The sequence below is a fragment of the Mus musculus genome, chromosome 19, assembly GCF_000001635.26.
Source record: "Mus musculus strain C57BL/6J chromosome 19, GRCm38.p6 C57BL/6J".
In the NCBI taxonomy this organism is placed as follows: Eukaryota; Metazoa; Chordata; class Mammalia; order Rodentia; family Muridae; genus Mus; species Mus musculus.
In genome coordinates, this window is record NC_000085.6 from 59,422,021 (window position 1) to 59,437,433 (window position 15,413).

General features: G+C 46.1%; 1 non-coding gene across 1 annotated transcript in view, besides 1 other annotated feature; it reads right to left on the reverse strand.

The window, feature by feature from the left end:
* Positions 1,194-3,550: an enhancer, noted in NCBI's record as "VISTA enhancer mm448". NCBI's record gives its function as "enhancer in: limb[5/5] | nose[5/5] | facial mesenchyme[5/5]" and the evidence as "EXISTENCE:transgenic organism evidence [ECO:0001131][PMID:17130149]".
* The window catches only part of Emx2os (Emx2 opposite strand/antisense transcript (non-protein coding)), a 33,532-nt gene continuing 21,202 nt past the window's right edge, over positions 3,084-15,413 (reverse strand). Inside the window, exons 2-4 of the transcript NR_002863.2 lie at positions 10,783-11,012; positions 7,980-8,079; positions 3,084-7,241 (exon numbers count right to left, since the gene is read on the reverse strand). This is a non-coding gene — a non-coding RNA (Emx2 opposite strand/antisense transcript (non-protein coding)). The remainder of the gene's footprint in view (positions 7,242-7,979; positions 8,080-10,782; positions 11,013-15,413) is intronic.

The window sequence follows — 15,413 nt, forward strand, 5'->3', positions numbered from 1 at the left end:
CCCAATAATGCAAAGCCTTCATATATACAACCAATAGTCAGAGTCCTTCATGCCCACAGAACTAACTATTATAACACACACACACACAATGTAAAGAGCTTCTTTTAGATACCCAATTATCAGGACTTCGTACCCCCATACCAACAACCACTCTTAACATCCCAACAACCGCAGCATTTCACCGATATACGATATACGTATACTTTCCCAAGCCAAATGCTTCAACAGCCCCTCAAACCATTTCACTCATGTACCCTAACCCACCGCCACAACTCTCTGTGCGACACCCCTCACCCCGTCCCCAAGCTCCTGGATTTGCTTGCTGCTGCAGCAGATACTTGAACACAGACATTAGCGGGACTTTCTTTTCAGATTAATGAGCAGAAAAAGATTGGAAGAGGGAGGGGGGCGAGAATGGTGGGAGAGAGCAATTACACCCAAATCTTTTCTCTGTCGATTAGGGATTCCTTCTCCAGCCTGCTTTGGCTCTGGCTAAATCTTTTTCTAATGAGATGTGGCTTATCCAGATCAGGGAGCTGAGAAAAAAGTTGCAATTAACTTTAAGAAGAAAAGGAGTGAGTGAGAAAGAGAACGGAGTCGGGAGTTAGGGGAGTCGGGGGCAGGGACTCGTACGGTGGGCGTGGCCTGGCATGCCCATCACAGAGCAGGCTCTTGGGCAGAAGATGGAGGAGCCCTGGCTGGCCTCACTCAGAGCCTACAATTTGCATTTTGGATTCCAGTGCTTAGAAAGGGCCCTATGACAGCCTGAATCAGGTCTCTCGGCTACTTCCAGTTCAAGTCAAATGAAAACACTCATCAAGTTCTTGGCGCTGCTGTCAACTAGTCGGCAGAAGCCACCATAAAAATGTGGGCCTCAGACCTCAGACATAAGAACTGAACTTCAGGGTCTCCCTGAGTTGCTTCACTCTACCTACATGAGAATGGGGTCCAGGGCCACTTAGAAGGTCAGAGAAGGGGAGCTGGAGAGACAGTTCTGTTTTGAGATCACATACTGCTCTTGCAGAAGACCTAATTTCTGTTCCCAGCACCCATGTTAGGAGACTCACAACCACCTGTAATCCCAGCTCCAGGGAAGGCACAGTCCTTGGTCCTTATCACGCACCTGGTCTCATATGGACAGCCCTCCCCCTCCAACACACATACATAATTTAAAAGATAAAACTTAAAAAGGGAGCAGAGAAGAGCTAAGGTGTAGAGAGGTTCCACACTGAGGTGGAGAGAGGCATGCTGGGTGGATGCCCTCTACATGGCACTATGCTGTAGGTTAAGCATGGCCAAGCTAGCTGCATGTGAGAGGCAACCCCTGAACTTATTCCTTGAAGGAATGGTTGGGTGAGTCCCTCATCAAAAGAAGCCAAGGAGATGATGAGCCTGTGGTAGAGGACAGACTGACTAAGAGCATCTTTCCTGTACCTAACTTTCAGGGCTTAGGAATCTTTTCAGGGTAACTACTATGGTCCAAGCCAATTCTTCATTCTACCCCCATCCCTCTACCTTCTTAGCTGCTGGGGACAGTCTGGGTCTTCTCAGCTGTCTCTCCTCTCTCTCTCTCTCTCTCTCTCTCTCTCTCTCTCTCTCTCTCTCTCTCTCTCTCTCTGCTGCTAACAGAATACGCATATGTGCTAGAAATCCTAGCTACAGTGCTAAGCTAGAAATTCTTCTTAAACATATAGTAAGGTCAGATGAAGGGAAAAAAAATAGAAAACAAAACACAAAACCCCCGAAACCGAAATTGGACACAGAAGGGCAGATGTAGACCTGAACAGGAAGTGCTGGCCCTAGGCTAAATGAAACAGCTGTCACTATTGTTCTGGGCTCAGAACTGCCTTTGCAAACTCCATGCGAGCTGGGCTCAGAAAGCAGATGTTAATAATTACAGCACATGAAACCAAGGGCACAGGATTAGGAAAGTGACGAAAAAGAAATGGTACCAGTAGATTTATAGCTGGCGCAGGCAGATCTGCTCAGGTCAGTAGGGAGGGGGTGGGCAAATCAGCCTGCATACAGTGCCCCACCCCACCCCTTTTCCTATCTGATATCGCCTCTTGGCCTCTCTGATCATCCTAGAATTGAGAATTTGTTAGAATATTTAATGGTGGTAGGTTAAGGAGGTTGCCTTTCCAGGAATCCCATACTTACAGGGTTGTACCCAAATGCTTCTGACTACAGGATCCTAGCTGATAAAATCCCCAGTACTGTAGATATCGTGGTAGGTAAAAGCTCTGGCTCTATAGACACAAAGATGTGAGTTCAAATCCCCAGAACTCACATAAAAAAATGAAGCATGTGTTTATAATCCTGGTGTTGGTGGGTGAAGAGACAGGCAGATCCTGGGGGCTCATTGGCCAGCCAGTTTAGTACAAGCAATGAATTCTAGTTTCAGTGAGAGATCCTGTCTCAAAAAAATAAGGTAGAGAGTTCTAGGGGAAGACACTTGGCATTGACCTCTGACCTGCACACAGGCCAAATACACCCACACATATGTATTCAACTCAGAAAAAAAAATCCAGGGCCAAACAAGGTCTCTGAGCAGACAAATAGCAAAAACGGTGGTTGGTCTGCAGAGACTTTTGAGGACGCAAAGCTAAGCAGCCTTCCTCAGAGCTTGTACTCTTTTGGTAAGCTCACATTTAAAAGCCAGGAGCTCCATGAAACTGAGTAGATTCCCAGTGTCAAGCTAGCCAGCTCCTTCAGGAAGGATGTAAGGACCTCTGCAGAAAGCCAGCTAGGCGACTCCCTTCGTTAATTACATACGTAGAAAGAGAGTTTCCACACATTTGTTGTATGTCCCCCGTGCTTTTTTCACATGAGCTTGAGTTGTACAACCAAACAAAACAGCTCACATCCAAAACAAAATGGTAGGTAAAAGCTCTGGCTCTATAGACACAAAGCAAACAAAACAAAACAAAAACCCCAAAATTCAAAACACCAAAACTCCCCATCCCACCACCCATCAGAGAGGACGCCTCTCAGAAGGCTTCGAAAGAAGGTAAAAAGGCATGTGTTTGCCATCTTTCCGCCTGATATGGAAACCATATGCTGAAATACACTAGCAAACACACTTAATATAACACTCTCTTTTATTAAATGTGGTTTTATAAATGCTCTCCCCAGCCAGGGCACCTTTGCCGTGCTGGAGGCTGGAACTTGGCAAAATAGTCTTCCCACTGTTACATCTATTGATACACATTTTTTTTTTTTGAAAATGAGTCTCGGACCCTCGGAAAATAGGCTGTTTCTGATTATTACTGTGAGAGGGAAGGGGCACAGGAGGGCATCTTTTTTCCTCTGATAAATTAAAAAGACTGTAACGGGTGCTTTCTGTAACCTGTAAAAGGGCAGAGCCATCTGTGACTCATTTAGCAGCTTCTTACCGAAGATTTATTTGATTAATTCGGGCAGAAGAGAGAGAATATGGATTTTCCCTTCCACGAAAGGCACAGACACCCTCACACATGCACACACGCACCCACCCATGGGCAGATATCTCAGGAATGAAAAATGACTAATCGTGTTATTGGAACTGGTGAGTGCAGAGCCTCTGTGGTAAGAGAGCAAGCCGCTGCCCTGCTGATGGGAGGGCCCGTTTCTGAACAATCCACAGGCCCAGGCTGGTGCCCCCGAGTACTCAGAGTGAAGAACGCTGGGATGCTGGGCTGTTTTGAGGAAGTAGGATCACTTAGTGCCAGGTACTCCCCAAACCCCTAGGACAGGGACATCACAGGGTCTCAAGGACCTCTCAAGCGAGAAACTAGATAAGCCTCTTAGTCACTGACAGAGGCACTATACCTGCCCAGTCTGCCTTCGCTTGAAATTCTCTTTGCTTTTCCTATTCTTCCAACCACTGTGCTACATCCCAGGTCTTTCTTGACACTTTTTTTTTTAGTGCAAATGTGTGTATGCACAGGTATGTTCACATGTTGGTGTATGTATCTGTGCACATGTAGAGGCCAGAGATCAACTTCTGGTATCCTTCCTCGGGTGCTTGCCTCCTTGTTTTTGAAATAGAGTCTCTTACTTAGTGTTGAACTCGCCGATTTGACTAGGCAAGCTGGCCAGCATACTCCAGGGATCTGTTTGTCTTTGTCTCCTCGGCACTGGGATTCATGCTACCACATGCTACCACACCTGACATTTTTTATGTGAGTTTTAAGGCTCCAACATAGGTTCTTGTGCTTACACAACAAGTGCCTTATTGGTTTATGAAAGCCTTTGTTTTTGTTTTTATTAAAGACAGAGTTTACTTTCTCAACCCTTCATGATCTATCTAGGCAGATGAAGGCAATAGCATGTGTTTGTCTCATGGTGAATAGCTTGATGTGATCGCTTTACCCATGTTAGCTGCTTTATTCTGTGAGATTCAGTTCTATGTTGACTAGCCTTTCATAGTGACTTCTCATCTCTAGGATAGCTAGCCTCCTCTAGCCTGGGCTGTCTCCAATTTACATGTCACAGACTCACTCTTACATGCCTCTAGGTACATACAGTCCACTGTAGGCCACTGTCACTGGTGGATGGAAACGGCTTCAAAATAGATTCTCAGAGAAGACAAGGAAAAGAACAAAGGTAAGAGAAATTATAAGATTGCAGGATGTCTAAGCCCAAGAGACCTTTGGAGAGTACTGTCCAGAGTGGCCGTGTGTGAGGAGATGGGGTACCCTGCTCCTTTGCACAGTGCAGACATGGCTAATTGATCCCAGATCAAAATCTACTTAGCACAACCTTCTAGACAGCCTTAACTAATGAATCAAAGTCAGCATGTGAGTGTCTTCTAACTGAATGTTTCACTCTGGAGAGGGGTAAATAGGTCAAGAATTCCCTCTATAATCCCCTTCTTCTGGTTCCCTAGGCTGCTTCTCAGCTCAAGATGGGTCTAGTGGGGCAGGAAGGGAGTAGTTCTTCAGCTCTATTGAATGCCTGATTAACTGAAAATAACCTTTCCGTAAAACAAACAAACCTTGATCCAGGGCTCTGGCCCCAGGAACTGAGGGTGGGTCTGAAACATGGCATATTTTGATGGTAGGCTATCATAGTTTGATATTAAGGGTATTTCCTTTCTTTTCCCTTCCTTCCTTCCTTCCTTCCTTCCTTCCTTCCTTCCTTCCTTCCTTCCTTCCTTCCTTCCTTCCTTCCTTCCTTCCTTCCTTCCTTTTGTAGCTGTCTTCAGACACACCAGACGAAGGAATCAGATCTCAGTACAGCTGGTTGTGAGCCACCATGTGGTTGCTGGGATTTGAATTCAGGACCTCTGGAAGAGCAGTCAATGCTCTTGACCACTAAGCCATCTCTCCAGCCCCTTAAGGACATTTTCAATTCCCTGTTTAGTGAGTCTGTTTGTTGAGTCTAAGAGAAAAGTTAGAGTCTAGAACTTGCCTTTCAGCTCCTGGATTGGTTGCCCCAGCTGCTCCTCTCTGTTTCTGCTGCTTTTTTGTGTATAGATTTATGCAGGTGTAGTACTTCAGGCTCCATCTGACTTTTTGTTGTTGTTTGAGATATGGCTTCTCATTGGCCTGGAACTTGGAAACTTTCTGTGGAGTGAGCCCAGAGATTGGCCTACCTCTGCCTTCCCAGGGCTAGAATTACAAGTGTGTGTGAGCTCTGGAGATTCATTGCTAGGCATTTACTTACTTAGATCTCTCCTTAGTTCCTATTTCTGAGGAGTCCTGGAAAGATTCTTCAGTCCTGTTAATATTCTGGATTTCCACCTCATATCAACAAAAGTAGAAAAGTTTACTAACAAAATTTTATTAAAGTCCACCACAGCTTCTTGATAAAAGCAAAAAACAAGCAAACAAACAAAAACAAAAAACCAAAAAAACAACCCAGCACTGCTAGGGACCCGAGGAATGAAGCATTTATGGGCCTCAAATCACATTCCTTAACAGGTTTCTGTTAATCACACATCATTTGTTGAGTAAAGACATTCTGTATTTCAAGAGAATTGTTTTCTGAAACATCATTCCTAATGTGGCTTATCCATACAGTGAAATGTTATTTACCCAGTAATGTATGGATACATTCTACAATGTTTATGAGATTGGAAGAGGGCAGACACAAAAAGTCATATGTGTGCTTTTGTTTACATGGAATGTATAGAATAGGAAATTCCATAAAGATAAAAAGAAAAAAAAAAGATTAGTGGTTGCTTTGGGTTGATGGAGGGAGCAGAGGGAAATGATCATTATGGGGCACTGACTTTCCCTTAAGGTGATGGGCACGTTCATGGGTTGGCTGTGGTGAAGGTTGCATGCATCCATGTATGTTAACCACTGACTTTCACCTTGTGTTATTTTTTTTTTCATTACTGAGGGAAAACACCTGGCAACACAAGGAAGGAAGACTGGTTTGCTTGGCTCACAGTTTGAAGGAATACAATCTGTCACATGGCTCACAGTTTGAAGGGATACAATCTGTTACATGGCTCACAGTTTGAAGGGATACAGGCTATTGTGTGGCTCTCAGTTTGGAGGGACACAGTCTGTCACATCAGAAAATATATGGGGAGGAATGAGGCCACTGCTCACATATTCAGACAACAGAGACGAACGATGGCTCAGGCAGCTTCCTCCTTCTTCCTTTTCATCCAGTCTAGGACACTAGTTTATGGAATGGTGCCACCCATATTCGGAGCACACCTTCCATACCCAGTTAAACCTCTCTGGAACATCCTCACAGACACACCCAGAAGTATGTCTCCTAAAGAATACAAATCCAGTTAAGCTGACAATTGAAGGTTTTTACACAAACTTTAAATGCATAACTGATACAATATGTGGATATCTCAGTGCAGCTATTTTATGAAGTGGTTCCCTATCTTTGAAGCAAGTACAACTATAGTAATAAGGGACCATGGCACCATGGGAACAGAAGAGTGCTTGTCCCACCCAGAGGCAGTCTTGTGAGAAACACACACACACACACACACACACAATAAGTGAACCGAACTTAGACTCAGATTCCCTCTGGGTAGATTAGAAAGGACTTCCTCTATCAAAAGGTTGTTGGGAGAAGAAAAGAGATAAGGCCTATGTAGCATTTAGAGCATGGCGTGTCACAGGCCCTGGAGACGATCTGATTGGAAATGAAAAGAGTCGCTGGAGGTTACTCCTGAAGCTGTAACGTTCGCAGCTCACCTCCATTGGATCAGCTTAGGTCCTGTGTGACGATGAAAACATATTTGCACTTCTCCGAAGACGCCTTTATTCACACCTCCCACGGGGCTGTGAACATATTTATGTCAAATAATAACACCATTATTCTCTTTAAATAACCTGAAGTGTTTTCAGTGGCTGCTGGCAGGAGAACTAAAGTTTCCCTGATTCCAGTAAACCTCCCATAGTTGCTTTTAGAGATTATTATGTCCATGTTTGCAGGACATTGGGCAGAATGAAGGGCTGACCCTGCATCTGACTCTGTCAGTCACTCATCAATGGTACAACTTAAGGAGATTATCTTTTAGGACTTCCTTCTTGTCAGCTATGAAACAAGAAGGTGGTGATGGTGGTGGTGGGAGGCATCTCTGAAGAGCCTCCAAGCAAAGGACCTTAGCTTATGACAACTACTTATCACCAGCCAAGTGAACCAGACTGGACATTTTGTTGTTGTTGTTGTTGGTGGTGGTGGTGGTGTTGTAGTTGTTTTCCAAGGCAAGAGTTTCTATGTATAGCCCTGGCCATCCTGGAACTCACTCTGTAGACCAGGCTGGCCTTGAACTCAGAAATCTGCCTGCCTCTGCCTCCCAAGTGCTGGGTCTAAAGGCGTGTGCCACCACTGCCTAGCTAGACTGGACATTTTGAAGGATATCTCCTACACATTGGACCTGCTGCTTCTGTTCCAAGGATTGTGGATAAGAAGCTGGCAGCACACTGGCTAGAGAGACAGCTTGCCATTTGTGCCCTACACTTATTGATCCTCTACGTGGGACTGGGTCTCCAACATCTCTCTTACTCCAGATTCACCTGTGCTGATGGACGAGTCCTGGCTTGGAAACAGTGCTTATGGAGACATGTTCAAGTTAGTAAGGGATCGTTAGGATATCCCTTCTCAGCATAGGGAAATCTGGAAACAGAGACACAGGGAGAAAAACACCATGAGAAAACGAAGGCAGAGCTTAGACCTGTGTTGTCATAAGCCAAGGAGCAACACCAACTGCCAGAAGCTAGGAGAGAGGTTTGCACCAGTATCCTTCAGGGGTCTCCAGAAGGAACCAGTGTTAGCCTTCTACCCAAGGAGTACCATCCAGGTCTTTAGGATTGCTGAAGATTGTGGCATGCGTTGTGATGGTTTGTATGTGCTCAGCCCAGGGAATGGCACTATTAGAAGTTGTGGCCCTGTTGGGGTAGGTGTGTCACTGTGGGTTTGGGCTTTAAGACCCTCATCCTAGCTGCCTGGAAGCCAATATTCTCCTAGCAGCTCTCAGATGAAGATGTAGAACTCTCAGCTCCTCCTGCACCATGCCTGCCTGGATGCTGCCATGCTCCCACCTTGATGATACTGGACTGAACCTCTGAACCTGTAAGCCAGTCCCAATTAAATATCATCCTTTATAAGAGTTGCCTTGGTCATGATGTCTGTTCATAGCAGCAAAACCCTAACTAAGACATGCATATTGGAATAGTGATGAGTGTGGGCACTCTAAACGAGGATACTTGTTCCACCTGGTACCCTCGTCCTTTGTGATGCCCTGAAATGAAACCAGCTGGACAGGATGGCATCTCTCACTCTCTTGTGATGACTATGGATGCCCAAATGACAGTCTAGCAACACAACTTGGATTTCTGTAATAGAGAACCAGAGCATACTAACAGTGCTTATTCTTTAGACAGCTCTTGAAATACATGTGTGTGTGTGTGTGTGTGTGTGTGTGTGTGTGTGTGTGTGTGTGTGTGTGTGTGTGTGTACGTGCGTGCAATGTAACTGAACACAGTCTCTGGAAGAGGAGACCCCTTATTTCTAGTATACCTTTAGATACAACCTCTGCCAAGACTTGAGACTGGTACTGGGGCAGTTATGTGCTAGACAGAAGAAGTCCACACTCACTGCTGGTGACAGTATATAGGAACACAAGATGGAACACACAATGGAACTTCTTCCATTGATAATAGAACTTAGCAACTAGGAGCAATTTATGTGTCCTGCAATAGGGATTCCTGTCTTAGACTGGCCAGGTTAGTGCTCTGCAGGAACATAGATCAGCCCATCTTTCTTTAGGACCACAGGAGGGGGGGCTGAAGCAATGCACCCCATCTTGCATTTCTCAGTGTATGTTGCTGTCTGTGTACTTTGGATGGAATCTTGAGCTCCCTAGAGAGTGCTTTAGTTAGGGCTGCATCCTGCTTCTCAGGATGTGTTCCTGCCCCACGATTTTATTGACTTGGGTAGGAATATAAAGCATCTTCACTGAGCATGTCTAAAGAATTTTGGAAGACCTACAATGAGAGCAGTAATATGTTCAGGGCCACATATCGCACCATGCAGGATCCACGTACCATCCAGGACATAGAGTAGCAATCCCAGAGACTGTGGCTGTGGTCTGAATCCCAAGAAGCTACAAAGCAGCAGTGGCCTGGGTGAGGGAGGGTACATACTCACAGAATCCTTCCCAATCTTTGTATTCCCAGCCCTGGGGTGGGGAGAATCATGGCAGGCCTGTGGGCCCAGGACACTGCCATGCAATCCAGGTTGGAGTATCCTAGACCTTCAAAGAGGCCTGTCCATCCACACAGCCAAGTAACGATATGGAAGCAGGCTCAGCAGACCCTGCCCACTTCTGTTCCTTGTTGGAGCCACCCGCCTACACCCCCTACTGCCTTTGATCTTCATCCCATTTGGCTTGGCCCAGATTGGAGGTCTCCTGCTGCGTTGCCCCAGGATGGGTCCCCAGCTCACAAGGTTTCACTCCCTGGCTCTATCACAGCTCAGATCTGACCTCCTGCCTGCTTCTCTGTGGCAGCAGGAGCCCTCTGAGGTCCCCGGGAGGGAACAAAGGAGAAAGGTAACTTTGGACTGAACGGAGGAGGGTTTTGTACAATAGGAAATCTATGTAGGTGTGTTCTGCTGGTCAGTGAAAACCTCCTCCGTGGCTTTCTGAGTCACGCAATGATGGAGCCACTGCAGACAGTGGGCAGGAATTCAGGATTGGGTAGGAGTCTGCTCACTTTCCAGCTATAGCTGTTTCCTGCCAAAGAGGGCACAGCTAAACCTGTGGACCTCTTGGTGCCTCAGTTTGCCCATTTTAAAGATGGCAGCAGTAAGAACAGCTTTGCCATTGGATTGTCAGAGGGCCTATGACAACACATGTGTAAGAGCTCCCTGCTCTGTGAGTTTGACCTGAGCTGGGGCTGTTTTGGAAGCTGCTTTGGAAGATCGCCAGCATCCGTCTAGATGCGCAGCTGCAGTGGGTCTGGGAAGCTCTTTCCTGCTTTCTGCACCACAGGTCTCTACCTCCCCTTTTTTACATTCATCTTTCCTTCTTCCCCTGGCCCCCAGCCCAGTTTAGCTCTGATGATCTCCGAGGAACCGCTGCTTACCCCAGTTTCCTGTCCATGACATTCCCAGTCCACAGTCTCTCTCTGCCCCGGGCTTTCTCTGTTCCCTTCCTTCAATTTTAAGACCCTCTGTAATCTGACCCATGTCTGAAGTCTTAGCTTCCCGAAAACTCGGGAATTCTGAGCCCAAGTTCAAATGTGAGCTGTACTGCTGTGGCATTTAAAATTTTCCTATTTATAAAAGACAAACAAAACCAGACTGTACCTGCCTTACCTGCCAAGGATGCTTGAGGTCCCGATGAGCAGGTGAGTGGTAGATGGTTGTAAGCTGTACAACAACTTGTTAGTTTTGGGCCACACTGTGGCTTCCTTTCTTCAGTGTTTGGTTTATATCTTTCATTCTTCTTGAGGGCCTCATCACCCTGAGGTACCATTGTCCATATCAGTAATTCCATTCAGAGCTGGGCACATACTGAGTGCTAACAAGCTGCCTCATTGGCTCTCCTGGAATTAGTAAATACATGTCGTGATGTATCCCACCTCTCAGGTACGGCTTCCCGGGTCTGCTTTCAAGCCCCAATCTCACTGGAGCTGTTCTGTATCCCATGTACCATAAACCCAGCCAACAGGTGCTGAGGAGCCCTTAGCCAAAGAATGGGAGGAGTAGATGGATGAATGGCCTCATACTACAGGTGTGAGGGGACAGGCAGTGTCCTCTGAGGTCTCTTTAAAGATGGGAGATACCAGGTTCTCTCTCTCTCTCTCTCTTAATCTGTGTGTGTGTGACAATATCTTATGTAGCCCAGTTTAGCCTAAAACTCAAAATTTCTATGTAACCAAACATGACCTTGAACTCATGATCATCTTGTAACTACCTCCTGAGTTCTGAGATTACAGACACACACCACCACAGCAGGTTTATGCAAGTGTTGCGTGCTGGGGAAAGAATCCAGGACCCAGGGCTTTGTGGATGCTAAACAATCTATCAACTGAGCTATATGCCTGGTTCCTGGGCATCCATTTTCAATATCATGGCCCATATTACAAACAGAATAGCTTTAGAGTGCCTAGAGGAGAGGGGTTTCCGTACAAAAATGGAGAAGGCAGCTAGGGAGGGGCCTTATCTGGGTCCCGTCATGTGCAGACCAAATGTTTACTTTAAAAAAAATGTGTATTCAGTACATTAAGGATGGAAAGGAGGTTAGTATGCTCTCTGCAGCTAGGGTAGAGCCTAGAGACCGTGGAGGGTCCATGCAGCTTGGCGCTCCTCCTGGAGCCTCAGAAAGTGCCTTCCCTGAGTGGGATGTGGGGGTTGGGATCCCACAGGAGCAGGGTCTCTGACAGGGATCAAGTGCCACACAGGTATACATGGTGGGGTGCTGGGAACAAAAGGCAGTGGGACATTTGTGGTCCAATAGCTCCCTCCTTGGACACAGTGAGGGCTATTTCCTCAGCAATTCTAAGGGCATCTGTGTATCCTGGTACGAGCTCCTCTTTACGGTCCCCAACTCCTATTCCCAGGCCACACATTCCTGCAGCTGTGCTGAATTCAAAGTATTTTAAGGCCTGATGGAGTTTTATCATAATGGCACTGCTTTTCTTTTTCTTTGTTTCTTTTTCTTCCTTTTTTCTTTTCCTTCCTCCCTCCCTCCCTCCCTCCCTCCCTCCCTCCCTCCCTCCCTCCCTCCCTCCCTCCCTCCCTCCCTCCCTCCCTCCCTCCCTCTCTCTCTCTCTCTCTCTTTCTTTCTTTCTTTCTTTCTTTCTTTCTTTCTTTCTTTCTTTCTTTCTTTCCTTCTTTCTTCCTTGTATCTCTTTGAAACAGATGTCAGCTAAAGCTCCCAGCCCAGATCAAGGGCAGGTTCAAGGCTTTGAGATGGATGTGAATGTCCCTTTAACATTGCCCCATATAATTCCCGAATATACCTCAAGTCATTACCCTGTTTTTATAAGAGATTCTGAGCCGTATGCTCGGGAACTAATTAGGCATACAACCCAAGCCCTCGGATCAGGTGGCACTCTGTTGAAATATCTTAACCTTTCATGATTATCTTAATTTAGAGAAAATTCAAAACACATTCAGAAGTCTTAGAAAATGAAGTAAGTAGGAATTTACTGGCTAGCTACTCTTCTTGATGTCAAGATTCTTCTTTGCAAGCTCAGCCCAAGTCTTCTGGAAGTCCTCAGGAGTCTCTTACAGCTTGCTGGGATGTGATCAGGGACCGGGCCTGACTTTCCCTTCCTTCCTCAGTGGCTTCTCTTGGCTTGTGCCAAGCCATGCCCAACTCCCAGATCCACCATCATCCATCCATGGGCCAGGAGGAAGATTAAGAGTGGGCGATGCACTTGGGAATTTAACCTCCTTTTCTGATAAGGCATAAAATAAGGTGGTAAATAACCCTGAAGTTTGTGTTGTTTGGAAAGATTCACAGCCTGGACTCACTGACCTGGCTTCCCATTGGCCACAGAGGAGGATAGATATGAGACCTCTCCTTTTTCTGGATTCCAGGTTTATTCTGGAGCAATCTGATTAGGCTGAGGTTCTTGGGTCATTTGCTTCCGTGTGGTGTGTCTCCAAAGCATATCAGATGGGATTACTACAAGTTCTTTGAGCTGCTTTCTGGCTCCATCTTTCCAGTGCCTCTACTCAAAGTCAGGACCATTCTGTGAATGCGGTCAGTGCTTTAACAAGTTCCTGACACAGAGGCTTGGCTCATGCCTGTGCTTGAGCCAGCTGGCTTGGGCCAGCTCTCAAAAGCCACTCCTGACTGATGTTCTTTTGATAATTAAACTTTTAGAAAAAGGTTTCCAGACAAAGTGCCTGGTCAAATTTAAATTTTTGATAAGTATGCATACATATTTTTATAACCCCAAGTGTATTCTAAGTACCAAACAGGACATGGATATGCCAAATAATTGTTGGCTACAATCCAAAATTCCAGGTTAACTGGGAATCTTGTCTTTTACCTATTAGATCTTGCAGACAAACTTCAGGATACAATTTAATGGAGACAGTAATTTTGGAGGTTGCCATCATGGAGCAAAATTGGTTCAGACCCTTCACTGGTGATACCCTTCTTAGACCTCAACACAATTCCAAGAAGTAGGGCCAGGAAGTGACCTGAAACTCAGAGATGTCAAGTGACTCCCCCAAGGTTGCCTCCCTGCATTGTACTGCCAGCCCAGCTTTGCTGGACTTCAAAGCCTGGACCCCTTCGATGCTACCCCAGTGCCAAGCTGATGGTTATCTTTCCTGAGTTCTCATTTTCCTAGCTTGATTTGGCTCCTCTCAACTTCTTCCCCATTTTTTCCACAAATGTTCAAGGAGAGATTCACTCCTGTCAGATCAATGTCACCGCCATAATGAAAACCACCACCCAAACCCACGGAGGACGAGGTCTGTGGGACCCTAATGAGAATGGTTCCGATTATGTAGAAAGCAACCTCGTGGTTATTCTAAAGTTACAAGTAAATATAAAACATTTAGAAATACTTGGCCTGGCTTTTTTTTTTTTTCAAGTACAGATGTCTGACTCTCTGCCAGTTTGTTATTAAAAACGCTATGGTGGTTGGGTACAAAGATTGCTATAGAAATAAAAGCTGATGCTCTCAGAACACTTGCTTTGACTTTGCAGAGAGGCTGGTGCTGATGAGGTCAGAGCAGATGGTGGCTAAGAAAGGCTCTCATCGGGGACCCCAATACTTATAGCTCACGGTGGCTCTTTATTGTCCCCCAAACCCCAAATTGTGTTGGGCCACTTCCAGCCTCAGCTGCTGTGGTTCTTCCCCTCCATCTCCAGGGCATCTTCCGAATCACCCTGCATTTACACTTGCCAGACCCTTGTCTAGGGGCTCTGTCCCCTGTTATAGGTCTGGCTGGAACCCTTCCTTCTCCACCTTCTGTGGTGCATACTTCTTCCTTCTGCCAGCCATCACTGCTGTCATGCAGCTCTGCTTGAATCTTTTATTTCCCGTAAGTCTCTGACACCCTCTTCTTCACTTCATGTCTTCCCACCAGAAAGTGAACTCTTCAAAGGTGAAGTCTCCAACATTGTATCCATCAACCTGATTCCCTCTAGAAGGTGAACTCTAGGAAGGTGGAGCCCCCAACATTGTATCTGTCTGCCTGGTCTCCTAACACCAGGGCATCGTCGAGTAGATACAAGTTGCTCAATAAATATTTGTTTAACAAACAAATAAGCCATCAGAGCACCTGATGTCCTGCACTCCTCAGAAAAGTAACAACCTCTGCGAACTGCACCTCTCATTGAGAAGCCCTTAAGCAGGGGACTCCTTATTTCTATGAAATTTCCTCGGACTGTGCTCTGAACCACAGCAGGGGACACACATTGCAACTGCACTCCCCTAGTGTAAGGGGGTGGGGGTGGGGGTGGGGCAAGCATAAAACAGAAGATTCAGGGTTTTCAAGCACCAACATGGCTCTGACAGTTTTCCCATTGCAGGTATGTGTGTTGAAAAGACATGGAGGGAGACACTGCTGACCAGTTTTGCACCTTAGATCATCTGGGGTTCTTGTGGGCTTTGTTCTTTTGATTCCCACTTGTGCCTCTTTGTGCAGCTGCCTGCCATTGGTCCTCAGGATTTTCAGACTCTTTAAGGACAGACACTGGTCTCATTTCTGGGTTCCCAACATGCAGTCCTTTTTGTTGATGTTGTTGACAAGGCCACACAAACTCAGAACCTCAAGTCTTTTGATGGTTATTGGATCAGGCATTCTCTCTCTGTGTCTGTGTCTGTGTCTGTGTCTGTCTCTCTCTGTGTGTGTGCATGAGAGAGAGAGAGACAGAGAGAGAAACAGAGAGAGAGAGAGAGAGAGAGAGAGAGAGAGAGAGAGAGAGAGAGAGAGACAAGTGCCACTGTGAAGGACAAAGGACTGCTTGAAGGAAT